The sequence below is a fragment of the Schistocerca americana genome, chromosome 5 (genome assembly GCF_021461395.2).
Source record: "Schistocerca americana isolate TAMUIC-IGC-003095 chromosome 5, iqSchAmer2.1, whole genome shotgun sequence".
NCBI lineage: Eukaryota > Metazoa > Arthropoda > Insecta > Orthoptera > Acrididae > Schistocerca > Schistocerca americana.
Window position 1 is genome coordinate 488,800,655 of NC_060123.1, and position 13,859 is coordinate 488,814,513.

General features: G+C 47.1%; 1 protein-coding gene across 1 annotated transcript in view; it reads right to left on the reverse strand.

The window, feature by feature from the left end:
- LOC124616466 overlaps positions 1 to 13,859 on the reverse strand; it is a 119,969-nt gene that overhangs the window by 42,721 nt on the left and 63,389 nt on the right. The gene's annotated exons all lie outside the window — the stretch shown is intronic.

Below are 13,859 nucleotides of genomic sequence, written 5' to 3' on the forward strand. Positions count from 1 at the left end.
TATTTGTTTCATGGAATTTAATTTACTACAGTTCCGAAAAAAAATGGTTCAAATGGCTCTGAGCACTATGGGACTCAACTGCTGAGGTCATTAGTCTCCTAGAACTTAGAACTAGTTAAACCTAACTAACCTAAGGACATCACACACATCCATGCCCGAGGCAGGATTCGAACCTGCGACCGTAGCGGTCTCGCGGTTCCAGACTGCAGCGCCAGAACCGCGCGGCCACTTCGGCCGGCTACAGTTCCGACCGTCGCTAGGTACAGACATGTTGTCTGTAATTTTTTTTTTTTTTTTGGTCATCACTCTACTGACTGGTTTCATGCGGCCCGCCACGAATTCCTTTCCTGTGCTAACCTCTTCATCTCAGAGTAGCACTTGCAACCTACGTCCTCAATTATTTGCTTGACGTATTCTAATCTCTGTCTTCCTCTACAGTTTTTGCCCTCTGGAAGTCATTCCCTCATGTCTTAGCAGATGTCCTATCATCCTGTCCTTTCTCCTTATCAGTGTTTTCCACATATTCCTTTCCTCTCCGATTCTGCGTAGAACCTCCTCATTCCTTACCTTATCAGTCCACCTAATTTTCAACATTCGTCTTTAGCACCACATCTCAAATTCTTCGATTCTGTTCTGTTCCGGTTTACCCACAGTCCATGTTTCCCTACTATACAATGCTGTACTCCAGACGTACATCCTCAGAAATTTCTTCCTCTAATTAAGGCCGGTATTTGATATTAGTAGACTTCTCTTGGCCAGAAATACCTTTTTTGCCATAGCGAGTCTGCTTTTGATGTCCTCCTTGCTCCGTCCGTCATTGGTTATTTTACTGCCTAGGTAGCAGAATTCCTTAACTTCATTGACTTCGTGACCATCAATCCTGATGTTAAGTTTCTCGCTGTTCTCATTTCTACTACTTCTCACAACCTTCGTCTTTCTCCGATTTACTCTCAGACCATACTGTGTACTCATTAGACTGTTCATTCCGCTCAGCAGATCATTTAATTGTTCTTCACTTTCACTCAGGATAGCAGTGTCATCAGCGAATCGTATCATTGATATCCTTTCACCTTGTATTTTAATTCCACTCCTGAACCTTTCTTTTATTTCCATCATTGCATCCTCGATGTACAGATTGAAGAGTAGGGGCGAAAGGCTACAGCCTTGTCTTACACCCTTCTTAATACGAGCACTTCGTTCTTGATCGTCCACTCTTATTATTCCCTCTTGGTTGTTGTACATATTGTATATGACCCGTCTCTCCATACAGCTTACCCCTACTTTTTTCAGAATCTCGAACAGCTTGCACCATTTTATATTGTCGAACGCTTTTTCCAGGTCGACAAATCCCATGAAAGTGTCTTGATTTTTCTTTAGCCTTGCTTCCATTGTTAGCCGTAACGTCAGAATTGCCTCTCTCGTCCCTTTACTTTTCCTAAAGCCAAACTGATCGTCACCTAGCGCATCCTCAATTTTCTTTTCCATTCTTCTGTATATTATCCTTGTAAGCAGCTTCGATGCATGAGCTGTTAAGCTGATTGTGCGATAATTCTCGCACTTGTCAGCTCTCGCCGTCTTCGGAATTGTGTGGATGATGCTTTTCCGAAAGTCAGATGGTATATCGCCAGACTCATATATTCTACACACCAACGTGAATAGTCGTTTTGTTGCCACTTCCCCCAATGATTTTAGAAATTCTGATGGAATGTTATCTGTAATAGCGGTATTATCTGTAATAGTAGTATTTGATTCATGTATTTTTATTCTCCAGTTCTGACGGTTCCAGTAGACAGACATGTCGTCTGTGGCAGGATGTATTTCATGTTATTTTAGCCACACGACTGTGGAAAGATACGTTCAATACGTTGTGATCAACAATAGTTTCTCGTGTCTATATCAATAAAAACGCGAGTGGCATCCCAAATGAGTTATAGTTTATTCGTAGCAGCGGTTCCTTGCCAAGTTAATTTCAGCCTCAAGAAAAAGAATCCACGACCTGCGTGCTGTTTTCTGCGCTGGGGACATCATCATCATGAAGAGAGCGGGTTAGTGAAGTGTACAAGAACTTATATATTCCACACAGGGCAGTGGAAACAACTAGACACCTCACGTGTACTGCATGCACAGTGCAAATGTGCTCAGTGACACGTCATCTGCAGTAATGCAGAGGAGGTAAAGAAGGATGAAAGTATTAACACTATCTCACTTTTAATCCTTTTTCTTGCCGTAACTGGCGGAAATGGAAAGTCTTACACCAACTCGACAGAACGCTAACAAACTGATTCTCCAGTACTTTCATCCCTATTGAAAATTTCGTTTACAGTTTCATCCTTATGCAGGCTTATTTTCAAGACAGAAATAAAGCGGTTCATAACGACGCGGCTGCGCGATAAAGGGGAATATCATTCACGACACAATGGACCCGATAAACGCCTCTGGTGTTATGTTAATGTTCAGCACGACATCTACATCTACATAATGACGGTGGACAAATACATGGAAACGCCAAAAACCCAAAAATTTACATGCCTAATACGGTGTAGGCATTCAGAACAGCTCCCAGTCGTCCAAGAATGGATAAATACAGCTCCCCTAGGGCTTTAAGGGAATCTTCTGTCGGTCTTCCTACCAAACAGTGGCAACTTCAGGTAATGATGATAGGGGTGGACAGCGATCGTTCAGAGTACTCTTCAAAATAGACCACAAAGGCTCAATGATATTGAGATCTGGTGACTCTGGAAGCCAAGAGAGATGCGGCAATTCATCCTCCTCACAAAACCACTCCTCGTCTTGAAACGCAGCGTCACTACTGGGGAACAAACTTTGCACCATGGGATGGACCAGATCAGCCAAAATGATGACATAATCCTTAGCAGTAATGTGAACTGGCAGGGTAACCATGAGGCCCATAGACTTTTACGATATGACCCCCCAAACCATCACCAGTCCCCTGCCATGTTTCACACTTGGGATGTAAACCTGGCCAGAAGTTGGAAACAGTATGAAGCAAGACTCATACGAGCAAATGACTTTCTACCATTGCTCCGTAGTCCAACTTTAACATCCTCAGCACGACAATTTCCTGCCACAGCCATTTGCATCATTTATGAGTGGTTGTGGAATTCCTACTTCTGTAGCTTCCTTCGCTTTCTTTAGATCCTGACAGGTTTTGCCAGAGCGACATTCAGTTCTGCAGTGAGTTTTGCAGCTGTCGTCCTCTTTATTTTTCGTCACAATCCTATTCGATGACCATCTGTCACAATCACTCAACACATAGATTCGTCTGTGCTCTGATTTAGCGGATGATGTCTTTCCGCTTTACCTGTATGCGGTACAAATCTTCGATACGGTGCCTCTTGAAACACTTAGGCTGCCTTGTTATGGGATCACTCACCATCGAGTACCAACAATTTGTCCAAGTTTGAATTCACCTAGCTCCTACTGCACAGAACACTGTTATGACCAAGACTGACACTTGTGAAAGGTCCCCTTAGAAAAATTATGAATTACAGTGCTGGTAAACCTTCACGTTACTTGGTTTTCAAACAGCTGAGCAAAACTGAACGTACTCAGACATTTCTCTCTTTACTTATTCTGATCAATCCTAAACTGAAATAAAATATTTTTAGCGCAACGTAATCTGGCTTTCAATAATCCCTACAAAAGAATGGCCCTGACTAACAGTAACCTATACTTTTCCTGAATCACTTACCTCACAAAAATCTTCGTTACTCGAACTACTGCCATACAGCGAGCGCCAATACTGCCAGCTAAATAAAAGTTTCTAAGTACTGAAGGCACTAACTACTGATGGGCATAGTTAGCAAATGAAAGATTTTGATAGAGAACAAACAGTGTACTTACCTTAATAGTGTTCAAAACTCTGCCATCTCTCTCCCCACATCCACCACTGCTGGCGGCTAACCTCCAACTGCGCAACGCTACGCTCTGTTCACATCCAACTGCCCAACACTACAATAGCAAATACTCCAACAATGCAAACCAGCCACAGATTGCACACAGCACAGTCAGTGATTTTCATACAGAGCGCTACGTGGCGCTACCAACATAAAAACCTAAACACCCTACTAACACTTGCAACATATTGAGAACATGCAGAGGTCATACAGAACAGCACAACCCACCGGTTTGGTTAGCATCTGCCTTTATGTTCAAGCAAGCATTTCTCGCGGTGTTTCCAAATTTTTGTCGAACCACTGCATATATTCCGCAGGCCACAATATGGTGCTTGGTGGAGGGTACCTTGTATCACTCCTACTCAATCCCTTTCCTGTTCTGTTCGCTATCGGAGCGAGGGAAAAACGACTACTTTTGCGTCCGTACGAGGCACAATTTCTCTTATCTCGTCTTCGCTGTCTTTACGCGGAATGTACTTTGGCGGCAGTAAAATCGTCCTGCGGTCAGTTGTTCAAATGGTTCAAATGGCTCTGAGCGCTATGCGACTTAACTGCTGAGGTCATCAGTCGCCTAGAACTTAGAACTAATTAAACCTAACTAACCTAAGGACATCACTCACATCCATGCCCGAGGCAGGATTCGAACCTGCGACCGTAGCAGTCGCGCGGTTCCGGACTGAGCGCCTAGAACCGCTAGACCACCGCGGCCGGCGCAGTCAGTTGTAAATGCTGGTTGTCAAATTTTCTTAACAACGTAAAGAATTTCGTCTTTCTCCCAGGGATTTCCGTTTGACTGCACTAAGCACCTTCGTAACACTCGAGTGTTGTTTCAACCTATCGGTACAAATATAACAGCACACCCCTGAATTGCTTCGCTGTCTTCCTTTAATCGGACCTGTGACGATGCCAAACACCATAGCAGTATTCAAAATCGCCTCGTGCTAATATTATACACTCCTGGAAATTGAAATAAGAACACCGTGAATTCATTGTCCCAGGAAGGGGAAACTTTATTGACACATTCCTGGGGTCAGATACATCACATGATCACACTGACAGAACCACAGGCACATAGACACAGGCAACAGAGCATGCACAATGTCGGCACTAGTACAGTGTATATCCACCTTTCGCAGCAATGCAGGCTGCTATTCTCCCATGGAGACGATCGTAGAGATGCTGGATGTAGTCCTGTGGAACGGCTTGCCATGCCATTTCCACCTGGCGCTTCAGTTGGACCAGCGTTCGTGCTGGACGTGCAGACCGCGTGAGACGACGCTTCATCCAGTCCCAAACATGCTCAATGGGGGACAGATCCGGAGATCTTGCTGGCCAGGGTAGTTGACTTACACCTTCTAGAGCACGTTGCGTGGCACGGGATACATGCTGACGCGCATTGTCCTGTTGGAACAGCAAGTTCCCTTGCCGGTCTAGGAATGGTAGAACGATGGGTTCGATGACGGTTTGGATGTACCGTGCACTATTCAGTGTCCCCTCGACGATCACCAGTGGTGTACGGCCAGTGTAGGAGATCGCTCCCCACACCATGATGCCGGGTGTTGGCCCTGTGTGCCTCGGTCGTATGCAGTCCTGATTGTGGCGCTCACCTGCACGGCGCCAAACACGCATACGACCATCATTGGCACCAAGGCAGAAGCGACTCTCATCGCTGAAGACGACACGTCTCCATTCGTCCCTCCATTCACGCCTGTCGCGACACCACTGGAGGCGGGCTGCACGATGTTGGGGCGTGAGCGGAAGACGGCCTAACGGTGTGCGGGACCGTAGCCCAGCCTCATGGAGACGGTTGCGAATGGTCCTCGCCGATACCCCAGGAGCAACAGTGTCTCTAATTTGCTGGGAAGTGGCGGTGCGGTCCCCTACGGCAATGCGTAGGATCCTACGGTCTTGGCGTGCATCCGTGCGTCGCTGCGGTCCGGTCCCAGCTCGACAGGCACGTGCACCTTCCGCCGACCACTGGCGACAACATCGATGTACTGTGGAGACCTCACGCCCCACGTGTTGAGCAATTCGGCGGTACGTCCACCCGGCCTCCCGCATGCCCACTATACGCCCTCGCTCAAAGTCCGTCAACTGCACATACGGTTCACGTCCACGCTGTCGCGGCATGCTACCAGTGTTTAAGACTGCGATGGAGCTCCGTATGCCACGGCAAACTGGCTGACACTGACGGCGGCGGTGCACAAATGCTGCGCAGCTAGCGCCATTCGACGGCCAACACCGCGGTTCCTGGTGTGTCCGCTGTGCCGTGCGTGTGATCATTGCTTGTACAGCCCTCTCGCAGTGTCCGGAGCAAGTATGGTGGGTCTGACACACCGGTGTCAATGTGTTCTTTTTTCCATTTCCAGGAGTGTATATTTGGTCTCCGTTACACACGAACTACAGTTTCCTACGATTCTACCAATAAACGAAGTCGACCATTCGCTTTCCCTACTACCAACCTTATGTGTTCGTCCCATTTCATATCGCTTTGCAACGTTACACCTAGATATTTAATAGATGCAACTGTATGAAACAGCACACCACTAACATTACGCATTGTTTTTCCTGCTCATCTGCATTAACTTACATTTTGCAACATGAGAGGTTCCATGCCCTCTTTTGCATGTCGCCTCTCATGTTCATCAATTTTATCAATGTTCTATGTCATTGCACGGTAGTAACAGACCGAATAAGGTTATTGTAATGAGAGTACTTGTACTGAGAGCTCAAAAATACTTTACACTTTATTCCTATACATGTTGGGTTAGTTCCATGGGTGGCCTGTGCGAGGCGAGCATCGGAGGACGCGGCACACTGTGTTTCCGGTTGGGGGCTGCACTTCCCTGAATTCTGTGGGGTTCATACAATAGGCTTAAGCGCCTGTCGGAACGACTGACGTCGATCGAGTTTCGCCTATTGTATGCAGGGCGAAACGACCTGCGAGACGTCTGAGTGTCGCCGCAGTTTATGTGTTAACCATTCCGGCGCGTCCGGAACGAAGATTCCTAGCACCGACTGACTGCATTGTCCTCTTGATGCTGAGAATACTTGTGGACTGTGCCCTGCTGGGGGCGACTGTCTGCCTGTCTAGGCAGGTTGTTTTCGTAGCCGGTCAAACGGCAAGTTCAGTACCCTCAACTGAATAGCAGAGGCATGATTGGTCAATTTAAACTGAGGCTAGTTGACGTCATAAAGCCCTGCTCGAAATTGGAGGGGGCGGTCGCTGTTGTGAGATAGTGTGGGGGAATTTTGGAATCTGAACTGAATTTTGATTCGCAGTTTTCGAGGAGAGTAGGGAGTAGAGCAATGTTGGCTTCGCTCTTGCGTTGCATGGGCAGAGGAATTCGGGATCTGATCTTCCTCGGAGTCTGACGGTCTTGCGACTTGGTCGCTCTTTTTCGGAAGAACTTAGAATTCTCGGACAGCCTCCGCAGCCAGGGGCTGACACAGAGTTGCTGCACGGCAGAAGTCGGCGCCCTCATCATCAGGACGCTGCCTACCGACGACGTGCTGCAGATTTCAGTACTGGTACAATTTTTGCAGCACTGGCGTTGTAGGACCTTATCAATTTTATACTGAGTCCCTCAGTAGCACGCGCGCTCGCTTTGCTACAAGTCCACCTTGCTTGTTTCTCCATGTGATCCCATTTGAGCTGTCACTACTTATTGCGATACCGCTATATAGTCGGGATATTAATATTTGATTCATTAGGACCTCCAGTCGTTATCGCCAGTCTATTGCATCACAGAGAGTGGGAGCACCTTGTTCTCGAGCCAACTCTTTTTCGCATAATATTACAGTTTACCCTATCCTTTAACCTACTGTGTGTGTCGACAATCATGTGCATTTATCTTCTGATATATAATAAATCTCATTGTAATATTTAATATATATCATTTCGTAGATATAGGCAGAATCCAATTTCCTGTTGTTTATTATGATAAAGTTCTCTTTTATTGAGTAGATTAAGATTTTTATTAAATTGTTGTGAGTGTGCACTCCTTATTTTACCAACTAGCAGGGTCCAGCATCATTTCCATCCATTACCGTTGTGCACATAATTAATTAGCTGGTAGCTAAGGAGGGAGTCGAGTGCATGTCTCGTTCTCATGCAAAATTCGTCTGAATTAAAGAGGTACAAACTGTTCTCCACACCAGCACCTCGCAAACATTTAGAGTAAGCTGCCATCTTCACACCAAATGTTCTCCTACAGTCACTCAGAGACGACACAGCATAATCAGCAAACAATCGTAGACTGCTGCTCACTGAGTCCGTCAGATCACTTATGTGTGTAGAGAACAATAGCAGTCCCATCACATTACCGCGGTGCACTCCTGATGATACCCTTCGTACTGTGTTCTATTACTTAACGTGTCTTCGAGCCACTCATATATATGAGAACCTATTCCGTATTCGATAACAGTCTGCAGTCGGGCACTGCGTCAAACGCTTTCCGTAAACCTGGGAATATGGCATCTGTGTGTTGCCCTTCAGCCACGGTTCGCGGGATACCGTGCGAGAAAAGGGCAAGCAGAATGTCGCACGAGCGCTGCTTTCTAAATCAGAACTGGTTTTTGGACAGAAGCTTTTCACCTCAAGGAGATTCGTTAAATTCGAACTTAGAACATGTTCAAGACTTCTGCATGAAGCTGATGTTGAGGATATTGGTTCAAGAATTCTGCAGCAAGCTGATGTTGAGGATATTGGGCTGAAATTTTGCGTGTCTGTTCTTTTACCCTTCTTTTATACCGGAGTCAGCCACGTTTTCTTGCAGTCGCTTGGGACTTTGGGCTGGGCCAGAGCTTCGCCATAAATGCTAGCAAAGTAAGGGACCAATCCTGAAGAGAACTCTCTAAAAATCGAACTGGGATGCCCGCATCTACGTCCTCTATAAAGGAGTCTTTGCTGCGGTCAAATGATGGTATATCTGTACGATACACCTGCGTGAATGATTTTTTAAACGAGAATTTTAAAACTTCGGCTCCTTTTTTGCTGTCTTCTATTGGAACAAAAGACTGGTCGACGAGTGACTGAATAGAAGCTTTCGATCGACTTAGGGATTTTTACGCAAGACTAGAATTTTTTCGGGTTCTCGGCAAAATCTTTCTCTGCGGCACAGCAGTGGAAGTTGTTGTATCCTTCAGGTATACATCTTCCTGTGAGTGGGCGCCGACGCAACATTGCAACAGTTACCCCGTGCAACATTGCAACAGTTACCTCGTGCAACATTGCAACAGTTACCCCGTGCAACATTGCAACAGTTACCCCGTGTGCGCGCCCTTTCGACGCCATACAGCAAAACAACTCGACCTGGGGACGCTACAAAGGGGACGGTTCAGTGATCCCCTCCCCCTCCCAACCCCTCCCCCAAGCAGTAACGAATTCGGCGACAGATCTCACCGGATGTATGGATCGGGTCAGACAGCCTCCACCAGGCAGCCACACGCTTCTTGGGGTGGGACATTCAATATCACCAAGTTGTCCACGGAATCTTGTGGACAGGCGTGCCATCGTTACTTCGCCACCCAGTGCATTAGCCGCAGCGCTCTGGCCTTCTAAAGAGCTGTGCTGGCATCAGCTGACCACCACCACAGTACGCCAGCGCGGTGCCTCAACAGTGCACGGAGTCTTCAGACTCAACCGCATCTGCTACACCAGGTGAGGCGTCATCACACGAGCCGTGAAAACGTTCACAGACGACGAGCTAGTGACGTCACAGCATGGAATTCGGTGTCCACAAGAAATACGGGTCTCGCAACGAACTTGCGACGCCACAATAGTCGGTTTGTTCGCCACACTTCACGAATGCTCGGCTCCGTGCAGGGTCCACGAGAAATCAATATGAAATTGAAAATGTACCCACTAAAGGTCTTAACTTTGTCGCCCTGTCTTTCACGTGGGCCTCGGTGCAATTCCGCATTCCCCTGCATTGCGAAGTGTCGAATCAGATGAAGTATCGGTTTTAAGTCACAAGCAGATATTACGAAACGCTATATTGTATTAAGACATATACAGTTAAACTCCATATTTGGTTATTTTGTATTAAAGCATACGTGCTATGCACATAAACTATTTCTAAGTACCACGACATTGAGGATTTCTCGAAAACGGGTGGTTTTAGGTATGATTTGTTATAATAAAATAACAGGAAATTATAAAGGCTTTCCATATTTGATGGTTTTAGTGTTGTAACTTGCCTGCTATGAAAGTATGCCGCTTCAGTGCTATGACACAACGATTATTTATCAAAAGCGGGTCGTTTTTGGTACAATTTGCCATAGTTAAATATCAAATAATGACATTTGTAGTTGTAGCCTTTACATAGTGTATATCATATAATTGAGGGACTGCTGGCCGCTGTGGCCGAGCGGTTCTAGGCGCTTCAGTCTGGAACCGTGCGACCGTCACGGTCGTAGGTTCGAATCCTGCTCGGGCATGGATGTGAGTGATGTCCTTAGGTTGGTTAGGTTTAAGTAGTTCTAAGTTCTAGGGGACTGATGACCTCAAATGTTAAGTCCCATAGTGCTCAGAGACATTTGAACCATTTTGAACTGAGGGACTGTTGCTATGATGAAGCCATAGACAAGTCGGTAACGTCGTAAATCACAACTAGGAAGGAGTCAGGTTTGAGTGTAGATGATTCCAATTATTTTCACCTTTTCTAAAAGATTCTTAGCCTTTTTTTGCTAATCTAATAAAAGTATTATCTGCAATAGTCGATAATATTGTTTAAAGCAATATATTTCCTGCTATTTTTCTTGCATAGGCCAACTACTGTAATGTTTCCCCCTGGCCAGAAATCTTAACGTGACTGCCAGTTAATGCCACACACTAAACACAAGTTACGTTGCAGCATTCTCTGTAGGTGTTGTATCGAAGCAAACGGTGTACAGAAGGCTTCAGCAGAGTGGCCTTTATTGTCGGAGAGCTGCTGTCTGTTTACCTCTGGCGTGTCTTCATAGAAGGGAACGTCGAGTGAAACCTAGACGGTCGAACGGTGTGCCAATGTTCTTTTCACAGATGAGTTCCGATTTGGTCTGGAGAGTGATTCTCGACGGATTCACATGGGCAGGGCATGTGGAACACGATTTTGGGACCCAGACATTGTGGAAAGAGACCGATATCGAGGAGGATTCCTAATGGTGTGGGCAGGGATTATGTTGACCAGTCGAACATCTCTATGTGAAATTGTACAGGTGAATCAGGGAGATTTAACTGCTGTCAGATCTTGGGATTGTAAATAGGCTGTTTAGGTTCTTATGTTGGTAACGCCACGTAGTGCTCTGTATGAAAATCGCTGACTGCGCTGTGTGCAGTCTGTGGCTGGTTGGACTCATTGTTGGAATATTTACTTGTGTAGTGTTGGGCTGTTGGATGTGGACAGCGCGCAGGCGTCTGCCCGCATTCCGCTGCTCGACTCGCTGCGACTCACATCGTCACCGCGCACGTAACGCCATGGCTGGGAAGCAGATTGCCGCCGCACTGGAAGCCCTCATCCATGCGATGGGGTTCACCGGCGGCCGCCAAAGCGCAAGCGGTCGCAGCAGAACAGGAAGAGCCAGCAGTGCTAGAACTGCCAGCAGCTGGGGCATACTGCGCGCGAGTGCAAGAACGCCGTCGCGTGCTTGAAGTGCGCGGCGGCTCACGACACCCGCAGTTGCACGAAGCCTCGTGGGGTGGCCAGCAGCTGCGCGAACTGTGGCGGGTCACACGCCGCCAACTTGCGTAGCTGCGGCTACCTCAGGGAGTCACGCCGTCTGCCCGCCGCACCACGCCCTGCGGCGGCGCCAAGCGCCACGACGGCCGCCCCGCCCCCTCGCTCTGGCGAGGGGTGCGAGCCGCGCCGCCTTGAAGCCGCCACCGACCATGCTATGGCCGGCTTCCAAGCCGCCTTTGCGGCCGAAAGGGCCGTACTGAAGGAGGAGCTCGCAGCTGTGCATCGCCAGCTCCAGCAGCTGCGCAATGAGCTGCGAGCTATCAAGAAGAAGCCGCCGGTTCCCGCCACCGCCGCCGCCCCCCCCCCCCCCCCCCCCGTGAGTCGACCGGTGGGGGTCGATGCGGCCACGCAAACAACCGCCGCTCCGCCCCCTGCAGCAATGCAGGAGGTGGCGCCAATCAAACCGACGATGTGACGCCACAGTCGTCACACTCCGCCAAGCCAGCTGCAAGCAAGGGTGCTGTGGCAACGACCGACTCCTCCCATGTAGAGAAGTCTATCGCAAAGAAGTCGCAGAAACTGAAAATACCGGCTGCGCACGAGTTGCAGCCGTTCCTTAAGAACATTGCGGCGTCGCTATAGGCCGGGTCCTACCCATTCTCTGAACAACCGTACCCCTCTCAATACCACGTGCTAGGCCTCCTCCCCTCCCCCATCGCCTCCTCCGCTTTAGCAAGTCTCAGCTCAAGTGGCTAAATTTCATGACAAAGGAGGAGTTAACCCTAACTGACAAATATCCCATCTTTACGCCAGACGACTGGCAATTATTGGCAGGACTAGCAGAACTACACGTGACGGTCCATATACCTTCCTACCTGTATAATTCTGGAACCTAGGTAGCAAAGCAGTGAGAGAGCATCATCACATCAACATAAGTCGGTGTGAGCCATTCTAAACCTACCGGCCAGCCATTTAGGCCGTTCGTTTTCAGCGTCTCTTACTGTCCCTCTGACTGTCCTTTCATCTTTCTCTTATTATTAAAAAAAAAAAAAAACAGCACAAAAGTCAAGCAAACATCCAACCACCATGACATCCAACACCAATCTTCAAGTAAGAAGGAGAAGCGCCTTAGTTGCGCTAGAACTTCGCCAACTGCAGAGGGTACAATCCCTCAGTCATGTGCGTCTGCGTCTGCGACAGCGCGTAGCATTGTGCAGTTGGAGGTGAGCTGCCAGCAGTGGTGGATCTGAGGAGAGAGATGCCAGAGTTTTGAGCGGACGATCTGGACGTGTGTCCGTCAGAAAAAGGAAATTTGCTTAATTGGATGTCACAAAATTATATGTTATGACTTTTGAAGGCTATTAAAGTAAATACATTGTTTGTTCTCTACCAAAATCTTTCATTTGCTAACTATGCCTATCAGTAGTTAGAATCTTTTATTTAGCCGGCAGTATTGACGCTCGCTGTATTGCAGTAGTTCGAGTAACGAAGATTTTTGTGAGGTAAGTGATTCATAGAAGGTATAAGTTATTGTTAGTCAGAGCCATTCTTTTGTAGGAATTATTGAAAGTCAGATTACGTTGCGCTAAAAATATTGTGTGTCAGTTTAGTGATGATCAGAATAAGTAAAGAGAGAAATGTCTGAGTACGTTCAGTTTTGCTCAGCTGTTTGAAAATCAAATAATGTAGGAGTTTACCAGCACAGTCATTCTTAATTTTCAAAGGGGACGTTTCAGGATCTCATGCACGGTTGTTGCGAGGTGCTGTGGGCCCAGACTTCGTACTTACGGACCATAATGCTCGACCTCATAGAAAACGGATGGTTGACGCTTTTTTTTTTTTTTTTAAGGGAAGATATTGCACGCATGGTATGGTCTGCTCACTCTCCCGATTTGAATCCCATAGAACATGTCTGGGATGCACTAGGGAGACGGGTTGCATCACGTCAGCATCCACCAACCACTCTCCTAGACTTGTGAGCAGCTCTGCATTAAGAATGAGCGTTATTGCCCCAACATGAGATTGATGACATCATTCACAGCATGTACCGCCGTTGTCAGCCCTGTATATTTTGCCAGAGGTGGTCCCATCCCATACTGAGCACATTAACCAGTTGTCAGAATTTGTGTGCAAATCCGTTAAGTTTGAAAAAAACGAAGAACATTTTTGTCTACCGTTATGCATGTTGCAGTTGATTACGTTCTGTACTCTTTACATTGTTTCTAATTTACTATCACCTGTTTGTACTGTTTTGTGGCAAAATAAATGTAACCTTGCAAAA